Here is a 13,694-nt window from a genome sequence, read left to right on the forward strand (position 1 = left end):
ATATCAAATAACATAATAGTTGTATATTAAGTAGAAACAATAAGTGCTCTCTATATATTCAAAGTTCAAATAGAGAAAGATAACAGATCTATGGACAACTACAAAACCTGTCATAGCCTACATACTAATAACAGTCTAGATATGTTATGAAGCCTAACTTGCGAGCATCAGGGAGTCACTCTCAAAATGCGGGGTATTAAAATTGCTTTTAAATACGCGTACATGTTTCGATTTAATGATCGCGGGAACACTCGGTGGTGCTGAGCGTACATTATACATTACAAGACATTCATTTTGTCAGACACTCTACAACAAATCCTCCTTTGATGTTTCTTATCGGCCAATGAGGGTCATTTATGTTTGTGTTGAACAGAAAAAAGTCAAATAATAAAAACAATTCCACACAGACTAAACTGTACATACTAAACATACACGGCAACAGATCTGTGCATGTAGTGGTGATTTCTCTAGAGTAAAGCACACTGGTCCCCTGTTAGATGGTGAAGTGTGACGCCTGATTGGCTGACCTTACATTTAACAATAATTCACATTCTCACCATCTCTGAATGCTATGGCAAGGATGATAATATAATGTTACAATATATGTTGATTGTAACATTGATTTAGAAATTTAGCCAATTGAATATTTTCAAATTTAACATGAAATTCTGAAGAAATGTCAAAGCAACCAAAGAGATGTCGCAGTTTACCATTTAACAGGGGACCTAAGTGTTCAGATCAACATTAGCACTATTCCATCTATCTATCTATCTATCTATCTATCTATCCATCCATCCATCCATCCATCCATCCGTCTATCTATCTATCTATCTGTCTGATCAAATTATCATCACTGATAGGACCTTCTCAGGAATGGGTTTTGATTGCATTCATACGTTGAGAAGTGTATTGGGGTTAAGCCAAGAAAATGTCAAATAAATGTAAAAAAAATAATAATAATTATATATATATATATATATATATATATATATATATATATATATATATATATATATAGTTAATTATAAGAGGCATTACCTCTGCCCTTGAACTGTTGACAGTTGGCTGACTAATTATATTACTACTTTTTATTACTATTATTATTATTTGAAAAATAAAGAAACTAAGTACTAACAAACTAACTATAATGACACTTCTCAATGTGTCAGTATTATAAGTACATATACGTATATTGTGTATGTATACAGTAAAAACTACATTTATTCAGACACCTTGAACATTTCAAACGCTATCACAGTTTATTTGCTATAGTTTAGATAATGGTAATAAAAGATGACAAGAACTCAGAGTTAACCTGTCAGAACAAATTCATCTTGATAATGTCAGATAGCACTTGAGCAAAAAATGGTCAGGTCTATTGTCAGAATATTTTTTTATCAAATTTACTGGTAGTCTACTTTATGAGGAAGTTTTGGTTATAATATGTCAGTTTTTCAAAAATTATATATTGATTGTTGCATTAAAAAAAATAATAATGCTAATAATTCAGACACTATTTTGCCTCACTGTAATGTGGTCCTCCTGGATGTTTGAGAATATGAATGTTTTAAGAGTTTAGAAGAGTTTAGGAGTTTAAAAGACTGATTTGTGTTCAATCTCCTCTCAGAGCCTCAGAGTCTCTCTGGAACAGCAGGCATTCAGACAATAGAGGAGTGTGAACGACGTGTGTGAATTTGCCCTTACAGTTCCTGCCCCGGCCTACAGGGGCGCTGCTGAGAATGAGTTTAAACACACACACACGTCCAGGTCCCCACTTGGTCAAAATTAAAAAAACTTCACCAGGGGCTTTTTCAGTTGATTTTAGCATGATTTAAGGCATGTCTAACAGGGGACCTGAAAAATGTCCCCTCTTAGCTCTGAGGTCCCCTGTTGGTGAGTGTGTAACGACACCATGGTCCCCTGTTGGATAGGTAGACAAGTACACACTCTCTCTCTCTCTCTCTCACACACACACTCTCTCACTCTCTCTCTCTCACACACACACACACAAACACACTCTCTCTCTCTCTGCTTGTCTGCTGCACAGCTCTAATCTTCTTACAGCAGCTCAGCATCAGTCGCTCATCATGAAGAGCCACAAACATGCAAACGCTCAAACCGCAAATATAATGTGAATACATGAGCTCATGTTTGTGTGTGAACATGCACGTGTGTGATGCTCGTGTGTGCGTGTGGTGTTAATGCTTGGTGTTCATGTGTGTGTGTGCACAGTTCATGCATGTGCTAATGGAACTCATTCTTCATTTCACAGCGAGACGTGATTCCCATGAGAAGCATAAATCACAGTCAAGTGCTTTGCCTGGGTGTGTGTGTGGTTGTGTGTGTGATTGTGTGTGTGTGTGAGTGATTGTGTCTGTCTGTGTGTGGTTGTGTGTGTGTGTACTTGTTTTTCTATTCTGGTGGGGACTTAAATCTGAATACACACAGACTCATGGGGACTCGTGTCACGGTGGGGACCTAAATTGAGATTTCATATCGCAATATATATCGCAGAAAAATAAAATATTGCAATGTCATTTTTTCCCAATATCGTGCAGCCCTAAACTGAAGTCATTAAGGTAGAGCCGTATAAATGCACGGATATAATCACGCTCATATAACTGTTCTTCAGCTACAGACACTACTGGAACTAAAACACTCAACGATAACAAACTAAAAACATTTGACACATGTATGCATCATCCAGTTCTGCCACTTAAAAATCTGATCATTTTCTGGATTTTCTCAAAATGTACATTTCATCATGAAATAAAAAATATGCTTAAAACTATGTAAAGTTTCCTCCGTGATTTGCATTAGCAGCCGTTCCACACACACAGATCGTTCATCCTGAGCGGCTCAGGTCTGATAACGGAGGAACTCCCAGCAGTAAATGACAGAGACACGCCAAACTGAAGCACAGCAAACCGATTCTGAACAATAACATATACGCCACTGACAATGTACAGCTGAAGAACTACACTACCCATAATCCCCAAGACAGATCCACCAATCAGAGAAGACGCTGTTACCATGGAAATGGAAAATGCAGAATATGAGTTCATCAGCCCCGTCCACTTTATGAGTAACATAACAGTTAAAATGACATTAACAAACGACTTCTATATGAGTGTGTGTTCATAGATGTTAAATGCCTGTCATGCCATTTGTAATTAGAAAAATCAAAAAAGCATTTTATTTTTTAATGTTTTTTAATAGCATTTTAATGTTTGTGGTTCATTACATCGTTCACGGTGTCTCATGAGACTGTAGTTCTTCAGAACAGATCTTCATCTTCATCTGTTTGAGTCTCTCTCTCTCTCCTCCGTCACACTGTCTCTCTTTCTTCGGCTCTTCTCCCAATAAACAGGATTGATAGGAGCTCTAATAATCCTCACGCTTTATCTGCAGCTTCACTGAGGAGGAGCCATTAGCGTCAGTAATATTGGGATTCCTGTGTAAAGGCTTCATTTTTGTACGGACAGAAGAATATCGGTGTATGGATCTCTTTCCCACTTTAGAAAGGTGAATCTCACACAGCAACTCTCGTTTACCAAGAAATGAAGAAGAAGAAATACAACTCCAGTGAAAGAACAGAAGAAAACAGCTGTGTGTTTGAGTGAATTAAAGTCTGAAATATGAGCAAAAATACTGTTCATGTGTTTCTCTTATTTACTGAACTCTGTGTGTGTGTGTGTGTGTGTGTGTGTGTGTGTGTGTGTGTGTGTGTTTAATACTATAATGTAATATACAATATTTATGTCCAGTATTAGAAATCCCACTGAAATAAAACTTGCATGAAGAAGTTAGCTGTTAAATAATTTTAATTGTTAACATTGACACTTACATTTAATAAAAAAGACACAATTATGAATGAAATAAGCTAAATAAAATGTCAGATTTGATCAAACTCAGATAACTCATGAATATTTGTATCTAAACTTATTCATGAACAAATTTAGATACAAATATTTATGAATGATCTGAGTTGTATATATAAAATTTTTAGATATGAAAATATAAAATGGCTTTTTTATAGTAATTATATATATTACTTATATACTTTTTTTTTTTTTTTTTTACTAGGTTTATCAGTGAATTGCTGCAGGTTTGTTTCCTGTTAACTGCTTCAGAACTGTGTGTTGGTAGCAAGCTCAAGGGAAACACAAGTCTCGATCTGTTCCATCAGTAGTTTGTGTTCTGGAGGTTGGTCTTCTGTCAGGCTCCAGAGTGACATGATTGGGAGTTTTTTGGTGTTTCTGGGGTTAAAGGTGCGAGAGGAGTGAGCGCTCACTTTAGGCAGATTACAGACGCCAGGACGTTCATTCCCAGAAGCCCTGGCACTCCGCTGGTTTCTCAAACAAGTCGGCGCCCCATAATTGCACACTGTTGTTTTCTTATATAGATTTCTTTCTCTCTCTCTCTCTCATGTGGATTTTTTTTAAACCTTGGCATTCCAGAAGATGTAGTCATGGACTTCTGAAAACATTCCTCTTTTCCCCCTCTGCCGTCTGTTTTTCCATCATGTCAGGAATGTCATCGCTCCGGCCGAGGAACCTCCGGAATATTTCCTTCATCTCAGCCAAGCTCCGTCTTCCCGCAGAGGTCACCGAGAGTCTGTGGGAAAAACAACGGGAGCGCGACTGACGGACTGGAAACACCAGCGCATCTGCGCTCGGGAAGAAATTACTCTTCAACTCCAGTTCTTCCTCATCATTCCTGACAGCAAACCTTTCCCCATTTCACTGCCATGAGGGACACACACACACACACACACACACACACACACACACACACACACACACCAGCCGTCGGGGGCTCGACCGGATCGCATTTCAACCAAATATGTGAGGTTGGGGCGTCACTTCTGCTCCTGAAGCCTCACCCAGCGTCAGCTCGAACTCCAAACGGATAATTATTGTGTCTTCAGTCGCAAACGCTCTTCACCTGGAGGCTGCAGAGGGATTGGGAATCAAAGGCGTTTCCACGGTGGTAATTGTGGGATGTCGGACTGCAGTGGCAAGCACTGATTATTTGGGCATGTGTGCATGAAACACACACACACACACACACACACACACCAGCTACAGAGATATCTGGAGCCAATGGACTACACACACATGGGGGCACTCGCCCCTTTATCGGCCGCTTTAACCCTTTTTGATTTGATATTAACTCTCAATTCATTTCCTCCGGCTCCTGTGGGGACTTCAGGGGCCCCTAGCGGACAAACACGAGCAAACAGACGGAGAGAGAGAGAGAGAGAGAGAGAGAGAGAGAGAGACTGTGTCAATCGTTATCTCAGAGTTCAGAGGTTTCTGCGGCTGTCATCTTTCGGTCTGACTCTGAACACTCATCTGAAGTTAATCTGGAACATGTTTATGAAGCGAAACCATGATGGAAAACAGACTGAATTGTTTTTGCTGGATTAATGTTTCATTTCACAATAACATCCCAAACTAGCGAGGAGAAGCCTCGAGACGGCATGATGAAGAGGAAAAGCTGAATCTGAGCGAGTCTGCTGGAAGCCTCTCTGTAATCTGACATGAGGAACATGATGAGCTCTTAATCCAGCAGCGACAGGAGGCTTTCAGAGCTCGTGCATATGAACACACATCTGCGCGCAGACCTCACAGAGACAGCACTTTAACAGAAGACTACATCATCACATCCAGCACTACAGGCTGAAATAAACTTACGCACTGTTATATACTGTCTCACACACACACACACACACTTCGTCATGTTGCAAAAAGCCCAAATGAGTTGAGAGCGCGTGAAGCGTCTTACCTGCTCACCATCCTCCTCCTCATCGTCCTCATCGCGGTTCTGTGAGTTCAGATCAAGAGTTTATTCACATCCAGAGATAATCCACGCGCCGCTGCGCATCGGTTCGCTCTCTTCGGGCTCCTGTGTCAGTTTACCGCGCGGAAATGACCTCCTGCTCGAGCTCAGAGCGCGTGTGACGCGCGGCGGAGCGCGCGGGGAGAAGGGGAGAGCGCGTGCGGTCCGGGAGGCGCGTGCGGCGAGACTGCGCGCTCGAGCTCGAGCGGCACCGGAGAGGGACGGAGCGGGGAGTGACGTCACGCGAGCGGCTGTCGAACGTTCGTCTCGAGTCAGTGATAATCACCGCGCCAATCGCACGAGAGGACTTGCGTTTCCAGGGAGGTTCATTAACTGCGTTCATGTCCGTGATTTAGGGCGCGATCGGACTTTTTCATAAACGGCAGCTATTTTAGAGACTTTTCAAACAAGCAGACAAAGTTTTTGTGTAATATGTGTAAAAATGTTTAGGTATTTGTTCAAGGCTCACATGAGTCTCCTGTATAACTTATATATCTTAAAATCGGAAACATTCAAGTGTTGCCATGGTTACCTCATCCGGCGAATGTTACTTCACGAATCTCTATTTGGCGCCAGCGTTTGTTACTATGTTGTTATACATATTTATTTATGGTTTCTTTGTTTTTCCGTTTAAAATTAATTGGAATTAATTTCCAAAATAATTTGTGTTTATGTATTGAAATTATGAAATGAAAATTGATTAAACACATTTGTTCTCTATCTTTGTTTTTCTTTTTCTTTTCTTTTTTTGTGGTACAATCCATTTGTTAATATAATTAATACTTATTTAATAATTATAACAGCCACAATACTTACTATAGGTTATTTAAATACTTACTAAAGGCTTATTTTATGACATCGTCCCCTTGGAATAATACGGTTCAATCTGCATTCCGAGTAGTTTTGAGATATTGAGCATCAAAGTTTTTGCAATCCATTCGACTGTGTAGATAGAACATATTGTTTTTTAAAATAAAAATCCCATAACGTATACAACATAAAAAAAGAATCTATCACATAATGTAAATAAATTGTCACGGAGTAACAATATGATAATAACTCAGTTTTTACAAAAATGTCAGATAGAACCTTATAATTCCAAGGGGACGACATGCAAATCCATTGAAAATAGAGAGGGGGGGGGGGGGGGGGTGGGGGGTGGTAATGGCAGCTCTTGTGTTTTGTCAATACAGTCCAATACTGATTATAACTGAAAGCACTGGTGTGGTCTGTTGATGCTATTGTTAACTGTGCAGGTGAACACCGTGTCTTTTTTGCGGCATAAATGGGGGTCAGAGCCTCTCGAGCCCCCCATAAACTCAAATGGGTTACAGGAAGATGCTGCTATTCATAAACCTGTAAAAAATCAGCAACCCACTATAAATTATCATCATATTACAGATCATATTAACTGTAGTTGTCTACTAACGTCAACAACACAACATACACATACCGTCGTTAACTAATGAAGCTCTTAATGAACTGACTCAGGCAGCTCCACACAACCATCATCATCATCATCATCATCAGAATTAAATAGTGAATCTGCATTGGTAGCAGCTGGATGTCTATAGAAGCTATAATAGTAGCGCAATCAGCAAAAAGTACAACCACAAAGAGTTTAAACTACAGCTTTAGGAGTCTCGGATATGAATGTGTGACTGATGGAGTGTGTCTGGAGTCAGTTCCAGCGCTGGCCTGTTGGGCGCAGCAGAGTTAATGTGTGGATTTATTGAACAAGGCTGTTATATGTTCTGAGAGCTGACAAGTGCTAGTCCTGACCCAGTTTAAATAACGTCAACAAAGATTTTTATCTAAGAAAAATACTGCTATCAAATCACACACTGGAGAGTTAGACGGGAGCTGTGTGTGTGTGTGTGTGTGTGTGCTGGAGCGAGTGTTTCCAATGCATCATTAAACAGACTGAAGGACTTCTCATTCCAACAGCTGAAGCTCTGCCCCGCAGGCACCGGCACACAGCGAAGGTGTTCTGTTAAAACTCGCCCGCCTGGCAGCATCCAAAAACAATCTGTGCAGCCCACCGCTTCGGGACACGAGAAAACAACAGACTGTCTGTGGGAAGATGTGCTTCCAGCCCTCACCTGAGCTCCTGCCAGATCACGGACGCCGTCGCATTGCTATCATCTGCATCGAGTTACAGCCGTCGACAACCGCGGACGATTCCATACGTGTCACGTATCAACTGGGAAACGCAGGTTTAATTGCTGCTGAAGTCACAACCTGCAGCAAGACGTTCTTCGGGATTTGACATGCAACCAATAAATGAGCTGAAAACCCATGAAGACGAGTAGTAATTCATGATTCAGCCCATCGCAGTAATACACTATCCTGATATCATAATTAGATCATGTTTAAAATCTGAAATAATGTTGCTTTTGCCAAAACAATCCTACTCAAGAACAAACTTCTGTACACGCTCAGAAAGAAAAAGGTTATTAAAAGCTGTCACTGGGGAGATGCCTTTTCAAAAGGTACACTTTTGTACCTTTAAGCTACTAGTATGGACTCTTTAGGTACAAAGGTGTGCCTTTTGAAAATAATACCGCCCCAGTGACACCTACTATACCTTTTTTTCTCTGAGTGTAAAATAATATTGATGGTTTCTAGAGTAAGTATCTGAATTATTGATGCAATATCTTGGGAAAATAGTTTCGCAGTGTCTCCAGAACGGTGTAAAGTCTTGTGACATACATACTGTGTTTGTTCAGAGTCCCAGAGCAGCGCTAACCCAACATTTACCTCGGCAGCCTTCGATGCAAATATTGCTGCTCTCCATAAGTCCTATTTGGACTCGTTTTCCCTAGAGCCCTTGGTATCCTCACCTCAATTCCTTCGCTTAAATTGGTGTCATTATATCAGACGCACCGCACTGATTTCAACATGACTTCTTTAGCGTCCTCGTCCACTCACAACCACAGAGATCCTGATCCCGCCTCAATCATTCGTTTCGCACATGGCAACTCTCGGACAAACACGGAGCAGCACATAAACCTCTTTGATTTGGCGTGTCTTTAGGCCTCTTTGCAGGAGAACAGCCTGGGTTTGAGAGCGATGTCTCTGCCGTCCTCTCTTCTGACTGTAATAGACTGCTGGATTTACAGTGGGAATCTGGGAGTATCCGGGGTCTGGCTCGACTCATACAGCAGGGCCCTGTGTCTGATGAATGAGAGCGGGCTGATATTATCTATCAGGAACGAACTCTGTCGTTCAGGGGCTCTCGGAGGTCAATACAGGAGCCGTCTGTTGAGCTGATGGATGCAGGTGAGGCGTCAGTACCAACACTTGGCTTCCAGTCCAAGGAGAGAAGCTCCGGAGAGTCACGGTTTGATTTTATTTACTGCGATGTTTACTGAAGGTTGAGGCGTGTGCTGTTCAATCAACGGCCGAGCGGCTGGATTTCAGTGGATTTGAATCTGTGGGAATGCATTAAATCCTGAAGGGAAGAAGACAGATAGCTGTGTATTGGTGCACCAACACAAAAACCGTTCATTGGTACAACGCAGTGGCACTGGGTCAGCTTGGACACACAGCTGTATTTCTGGATCCCTAGAACGACCTCAAGGTTGACGTGTGTCCGTGAAGTATTGGCCCCTCCGGGAGACTAATAGCTCCAGTAATGAAGCGTCGTTTGACTGCGTGATTCATTCAAACACCCAAATCTTTATTGCCGTGTTTGTAAAAGGCAGGCCGTATATCAGCACAGCAGAGCCGCTTACTGAGGCCTTGTTCTGGAGCCAAGGGCTAATGTGAACGTATTCACGAACTCTTCCACCAAATCTCAACCCAAAGAGACTCGAAGCCGCAGTTCAACCTCTGAAAGTGGATCAGATGAAACCGGTATCATGATCCAGACGCTGTGGCACCAAGACGAGTCTCTGATTAAACCCTGGGTTGATTACTCACCATCAGCGCTGAGGAACGCACCGCATTACTGCTGCTCTGAAAAAGGAGCTGATTAGTGTGTTTTCTAAGGCAGGAATCACCATCGCTCATAGCTCAAATCATGTGTTGTGTTGAGGAGAGGGGTAAGTGATTCACCTGCTGGACGATAAAACTCCCACAGAGTTATGTTGGAGGAGGAAACCAGAAGATCAGTCCGATTTGAACCATAGGAAAGCCCAAGCAGCTATTCAGAAGATTCCTCAAATAGAAAACAATGTTCTCAAGAAAGCCTGTTTTTGATTAAAGCTGCACAGGAGGAATACCCCGTCTTCCAGCACCTTTACCGCTGATTTCCCGTCTCCTCGACCGCACAACTTCAAGCTGTTCTCACGGATGTGCTCTTGAAGGGTCATTACTCGCTTGTGCGTGATTCATGAACACCTCCCTCCGCATCCTGCGACCTCAGAAGAGACGTGCCTTCAGATGAATCAGGTTTGATATGATGGCAGGCATTAACCCCGGCCTGGATCCACGTCTCCGTCTCAGGATGAGGGGCGTGTTGGTGCTGGTGAGGTTTGGCTTTTTGCCCCAGTCAGAGGAAAGCCTTGGGCGACAGGCGCGAGGCACCGCCATCAGATTATTCAAGAAACTGACACCCCTAACAGACAGAAATCTCATGTTTGATCCTCCACCGTGATATCAGATGTCCCTTCCCACGATGCAATGTGCTGCTTTACATGACACACTGCATTCAACAATCAAGACGTGAAGTTTTATAGCAGCAGAACGAGGAACTGAGAACGATTAATAAATGTTTCTTCATCTACGAGCACGCATGTCACTGAGGACACTGTATCTATTAAACAACTCACTAATAGTTTATTCACTTTTTTATTTAATGTGACAAAATTGTCGCACAAGAAAATATTTTGTTCACGACTGATGCTAACATTTATTTTTAATAAATACTGACTTTCTGATTTCTTTCTAAATTATTAAATTAAATTAAATTAAATTAAATTAAATTTAATTAAATTAAATTAAATTAAATTAAATTAAATTAAATTAAATTTTATAATTTAATTTAATTTAATTTAATATTATTTTATTAAAACCACTAATAAGACTTTCCATTTAATGATTAATATTCAAGCAGTAGGTGAATCATGATTTTTGTGAAAATAAGTGTGCATTAAATCATTCGATTGTCAGGTTAATTTAGAAAAATTTAGAAAAATTTAACATTTTCAAGATATATATTTTTGTGATGACCATTAAAAAAAAAAAAAAAAAAAAAAAAAAAAAAAAAAAAAATAGATTACAGTAGTTTAAATAAAAAGTCATCCTTTGGGACACAAAAGTGGCCAAAGTTGAAGAAAAACCTAGTTATTTTGCGTTTTGTTGCTCCAGATGTCAGATACAAATGTTAACAGACAGTCAACAATACTGCAGAATTAGTCTGAGCAAACTTCTCTTATACACATAATTGCTCAAATGAATTATTTGTCGATTACAAATATGTTGACAACAAATCTCGACAGTGACTTGCATTCGTGCGGCTGTACGATTACCAGTTTATAATGATGGACAAGGCTTCAGAGAATCAGTTCGGCCTAAATCCTGAAGATTAATCAAATGAACCAGAATGCAAATCATTCTGGAGATTTTATCTAATGAGTGGAAAAAGAATATTAACAGAAATAAATGCTCTCTGCCAGACTAATGCTAATTATGCTAATACCGCAACAATTACAAAATATTAGAGTGATGCTCAATGTGACTAACTGAAAAAATAAAATAAAAAAAACAACATTAAAATGACCCTTCACTGACTCTCATTTGGTTTTAAAAGTAACAAATGCCCATTAATTAACAATGTGATAGATACATATTTTATTTTATTTAAATAGTAGCAGCCTTTAAAAACGAACATGCATTTACAGCAAAACAAAATGATCTTCAAAGTAAAATGAATTGATGTGAATTCTGTCGACTGCCCTGAAACAGCTTTGAAAACAGATTTAAGATTGTTTAGAAGCGTTTCAGTTCTGGTGTATCTGAGCTGATCTACAGAGCGCTGTTCATCATTTCAGCATCATTGTATCTCGCTCTCCAGCTGTCCATGCGATTGATTGACAGTTGCCACGGTGACAGCAGCAGTCGTCGAGGAGACAGTTCACTGTGTGTAACGAGGGACAGTCACTTTTCGCCGCAGAGAAAGAACTGCTCAGCACGACAATGACAGCTTCAAGAGCCGCAATGACACCAGAAAAGTGCATTCTAATGCTCAGAAGTGCTGGAGAGACTCTCACTGGTGTTGGTCAGTCACCACAGAGGGGACGGTAGCCATTCACTTCCATGATATGGAGTCAATGGCTACCATCAATGTTTGGTTACCAACATTCTTCAGAATATGTTCTGTTGTGTTCAGCAGAAAAAAAGTTTTGGAAATCTCTAAGTCTATCATAACTACTCTTTTCAAGTTTGAGCACTAGGACGCTGCTGATGACAGTGAACGTGTCTGATAATGCAGGTGTGTGTTTGTCTGACGTGAATCAGGGATCGGATCCATGAAGGAAGTTTAGGAATCGCAACATCAAAACTGATCCGCGGCAGCTACAGTAGACTATATAGCTTTTCTTCACTTAATATCAACTTGGATGTTAAACATCTGAGAAATTAAACTGAACACTGAAACCAACGCCATCAGTTTTCAGGACATACATTACCCATGACTTCTGGTTATGAATATAGTTACTTACTGAAAGAATGAAACACTTCACCATTAAATGATTTCAATTGTGATATGATCTGTTTTTATCTAATTGATCTGTGGTGTGTGTTTCGGTATGTGAGAGTCTGAGGACTTCATGAGCGGATACAGCATGCAAGAAAGCAGAAAACACACACACACACACACACACACACACACACACACACACACACACACACACTGGTTGGTTCTGTTAATTGCACAGAGAGTTATAGGCTGTATTGATGAGGTCTAATCACGGCTGTCAATGATATTTATGAGCTCGGCGTCACAAACGTGCTGGTCAGATTAAAGCCTCATTAATAAAGTCTGTCCAGCAGGTATTAAACCGCTCATCTCACTCCAGCAGGAAGAACGCTTACACCACATTATAATTCAGTAATACGACAACAACCCCACCACCAGTGTGTGTGTGTGTGTGAGTGTGGACTCCAGTTGGATGAATCCCAGTCATTAAAGTATAAACTGGGCCTACCGAAGAGGAAGCTGAACTCACAGACTGAGCACATGACGCCCCAAAAAACACCCGAATCCTGCTCCTCAAACACACACAAGAGCATCCAAAACAGACCAGTCTGATCTGAATCATAATGACATGAACGCAGAGCTTTATCAGAGACGCACACAAGTGAAACCCCGTGTCACAGACACTCAGAGACAGTGAACAGTCTGTGGGGTCAAAGGTCAGAGGTCAATGCTGAATCTCTGTCCACTGATGTAGCCATGTGTTTGATAAAGCGATTACAGGAGGTCATGAGTCAGAGCCAGATTCCTCACCAGCTTGTGATGCTGTGTTCATGTGTGTGACTGGAATATGAAGCGGAATGTAGTTTCACATGTAAAATAAAGTGACTGAGTGTGTGTGTGTGTGTGTGTGTGTGTGTGTGTGTGTGGTGTCTAACATGAGCTGATGTAGCAGGGAAGTCTATGATTATGAGCCCCTAAAACACACACACACACACGTTTGACTAGGTTAGTGAGGACACCTCATACTCACAATGGTGAGGTGATGATACTTTTTATTTTAATCCTGTATTTTATTTCAACCCTAACCTAAACCAAACCAAAACAAACCTAACCCTAACAAATCAAATCAAACCTAAACTAAACTTGACAAAACTAAACCCTAACCCTAGATCAATATAACCAAACCTAACTTAAACCTAATCATAAC

General features: G+C 40.7%; 1 protein-coding gene across 40 annotated transcripts in view; it reads right to left on the reverse strand.

The window, feature by feature from the left end:
- LOC128017574 (receptor-type tyrosine-protein phosphatase delta) overlaps nucleotides 1-13,694 on the reverse strand; it is a 294,348-nt gene that overhangs the window by 132,592 nt on the left and 148,062 nt on the right. The window contains exon 1 of one of the 40 annotated variants that reach the window (XM_052602982.1): nucleotides 5,791-6,030. The exons of the other annotated variants lie outside the window; for them this stretch is intronic. The gene's annotated coding sequence lies outside the window, so the exon portion shown is untranslated. Of the gene's footprint in view, nucleotides 1-5,790; nucleotides 6,031-13,694 lie in introns of those variants that run through there. 40 annotated transcript variants of the gene reach the window in all.

The sequence above is a fragment of the Carassius gibelio genome, chromosome A7 (genome assembly GCF_023724105.1).
Source record: "Carassius gibelio isolate Cgi1373 ecotype wild population from Czech Republic chromosome A7, carGib1.2-hapl.c, whole genome shotgun sequence".
Lineage (NCBI taxonomy): Eukaryota > Metazoa > Chordata > Actinopteri > Cypriniformes > Cyprinidae > Carassius > Carassius gibelio.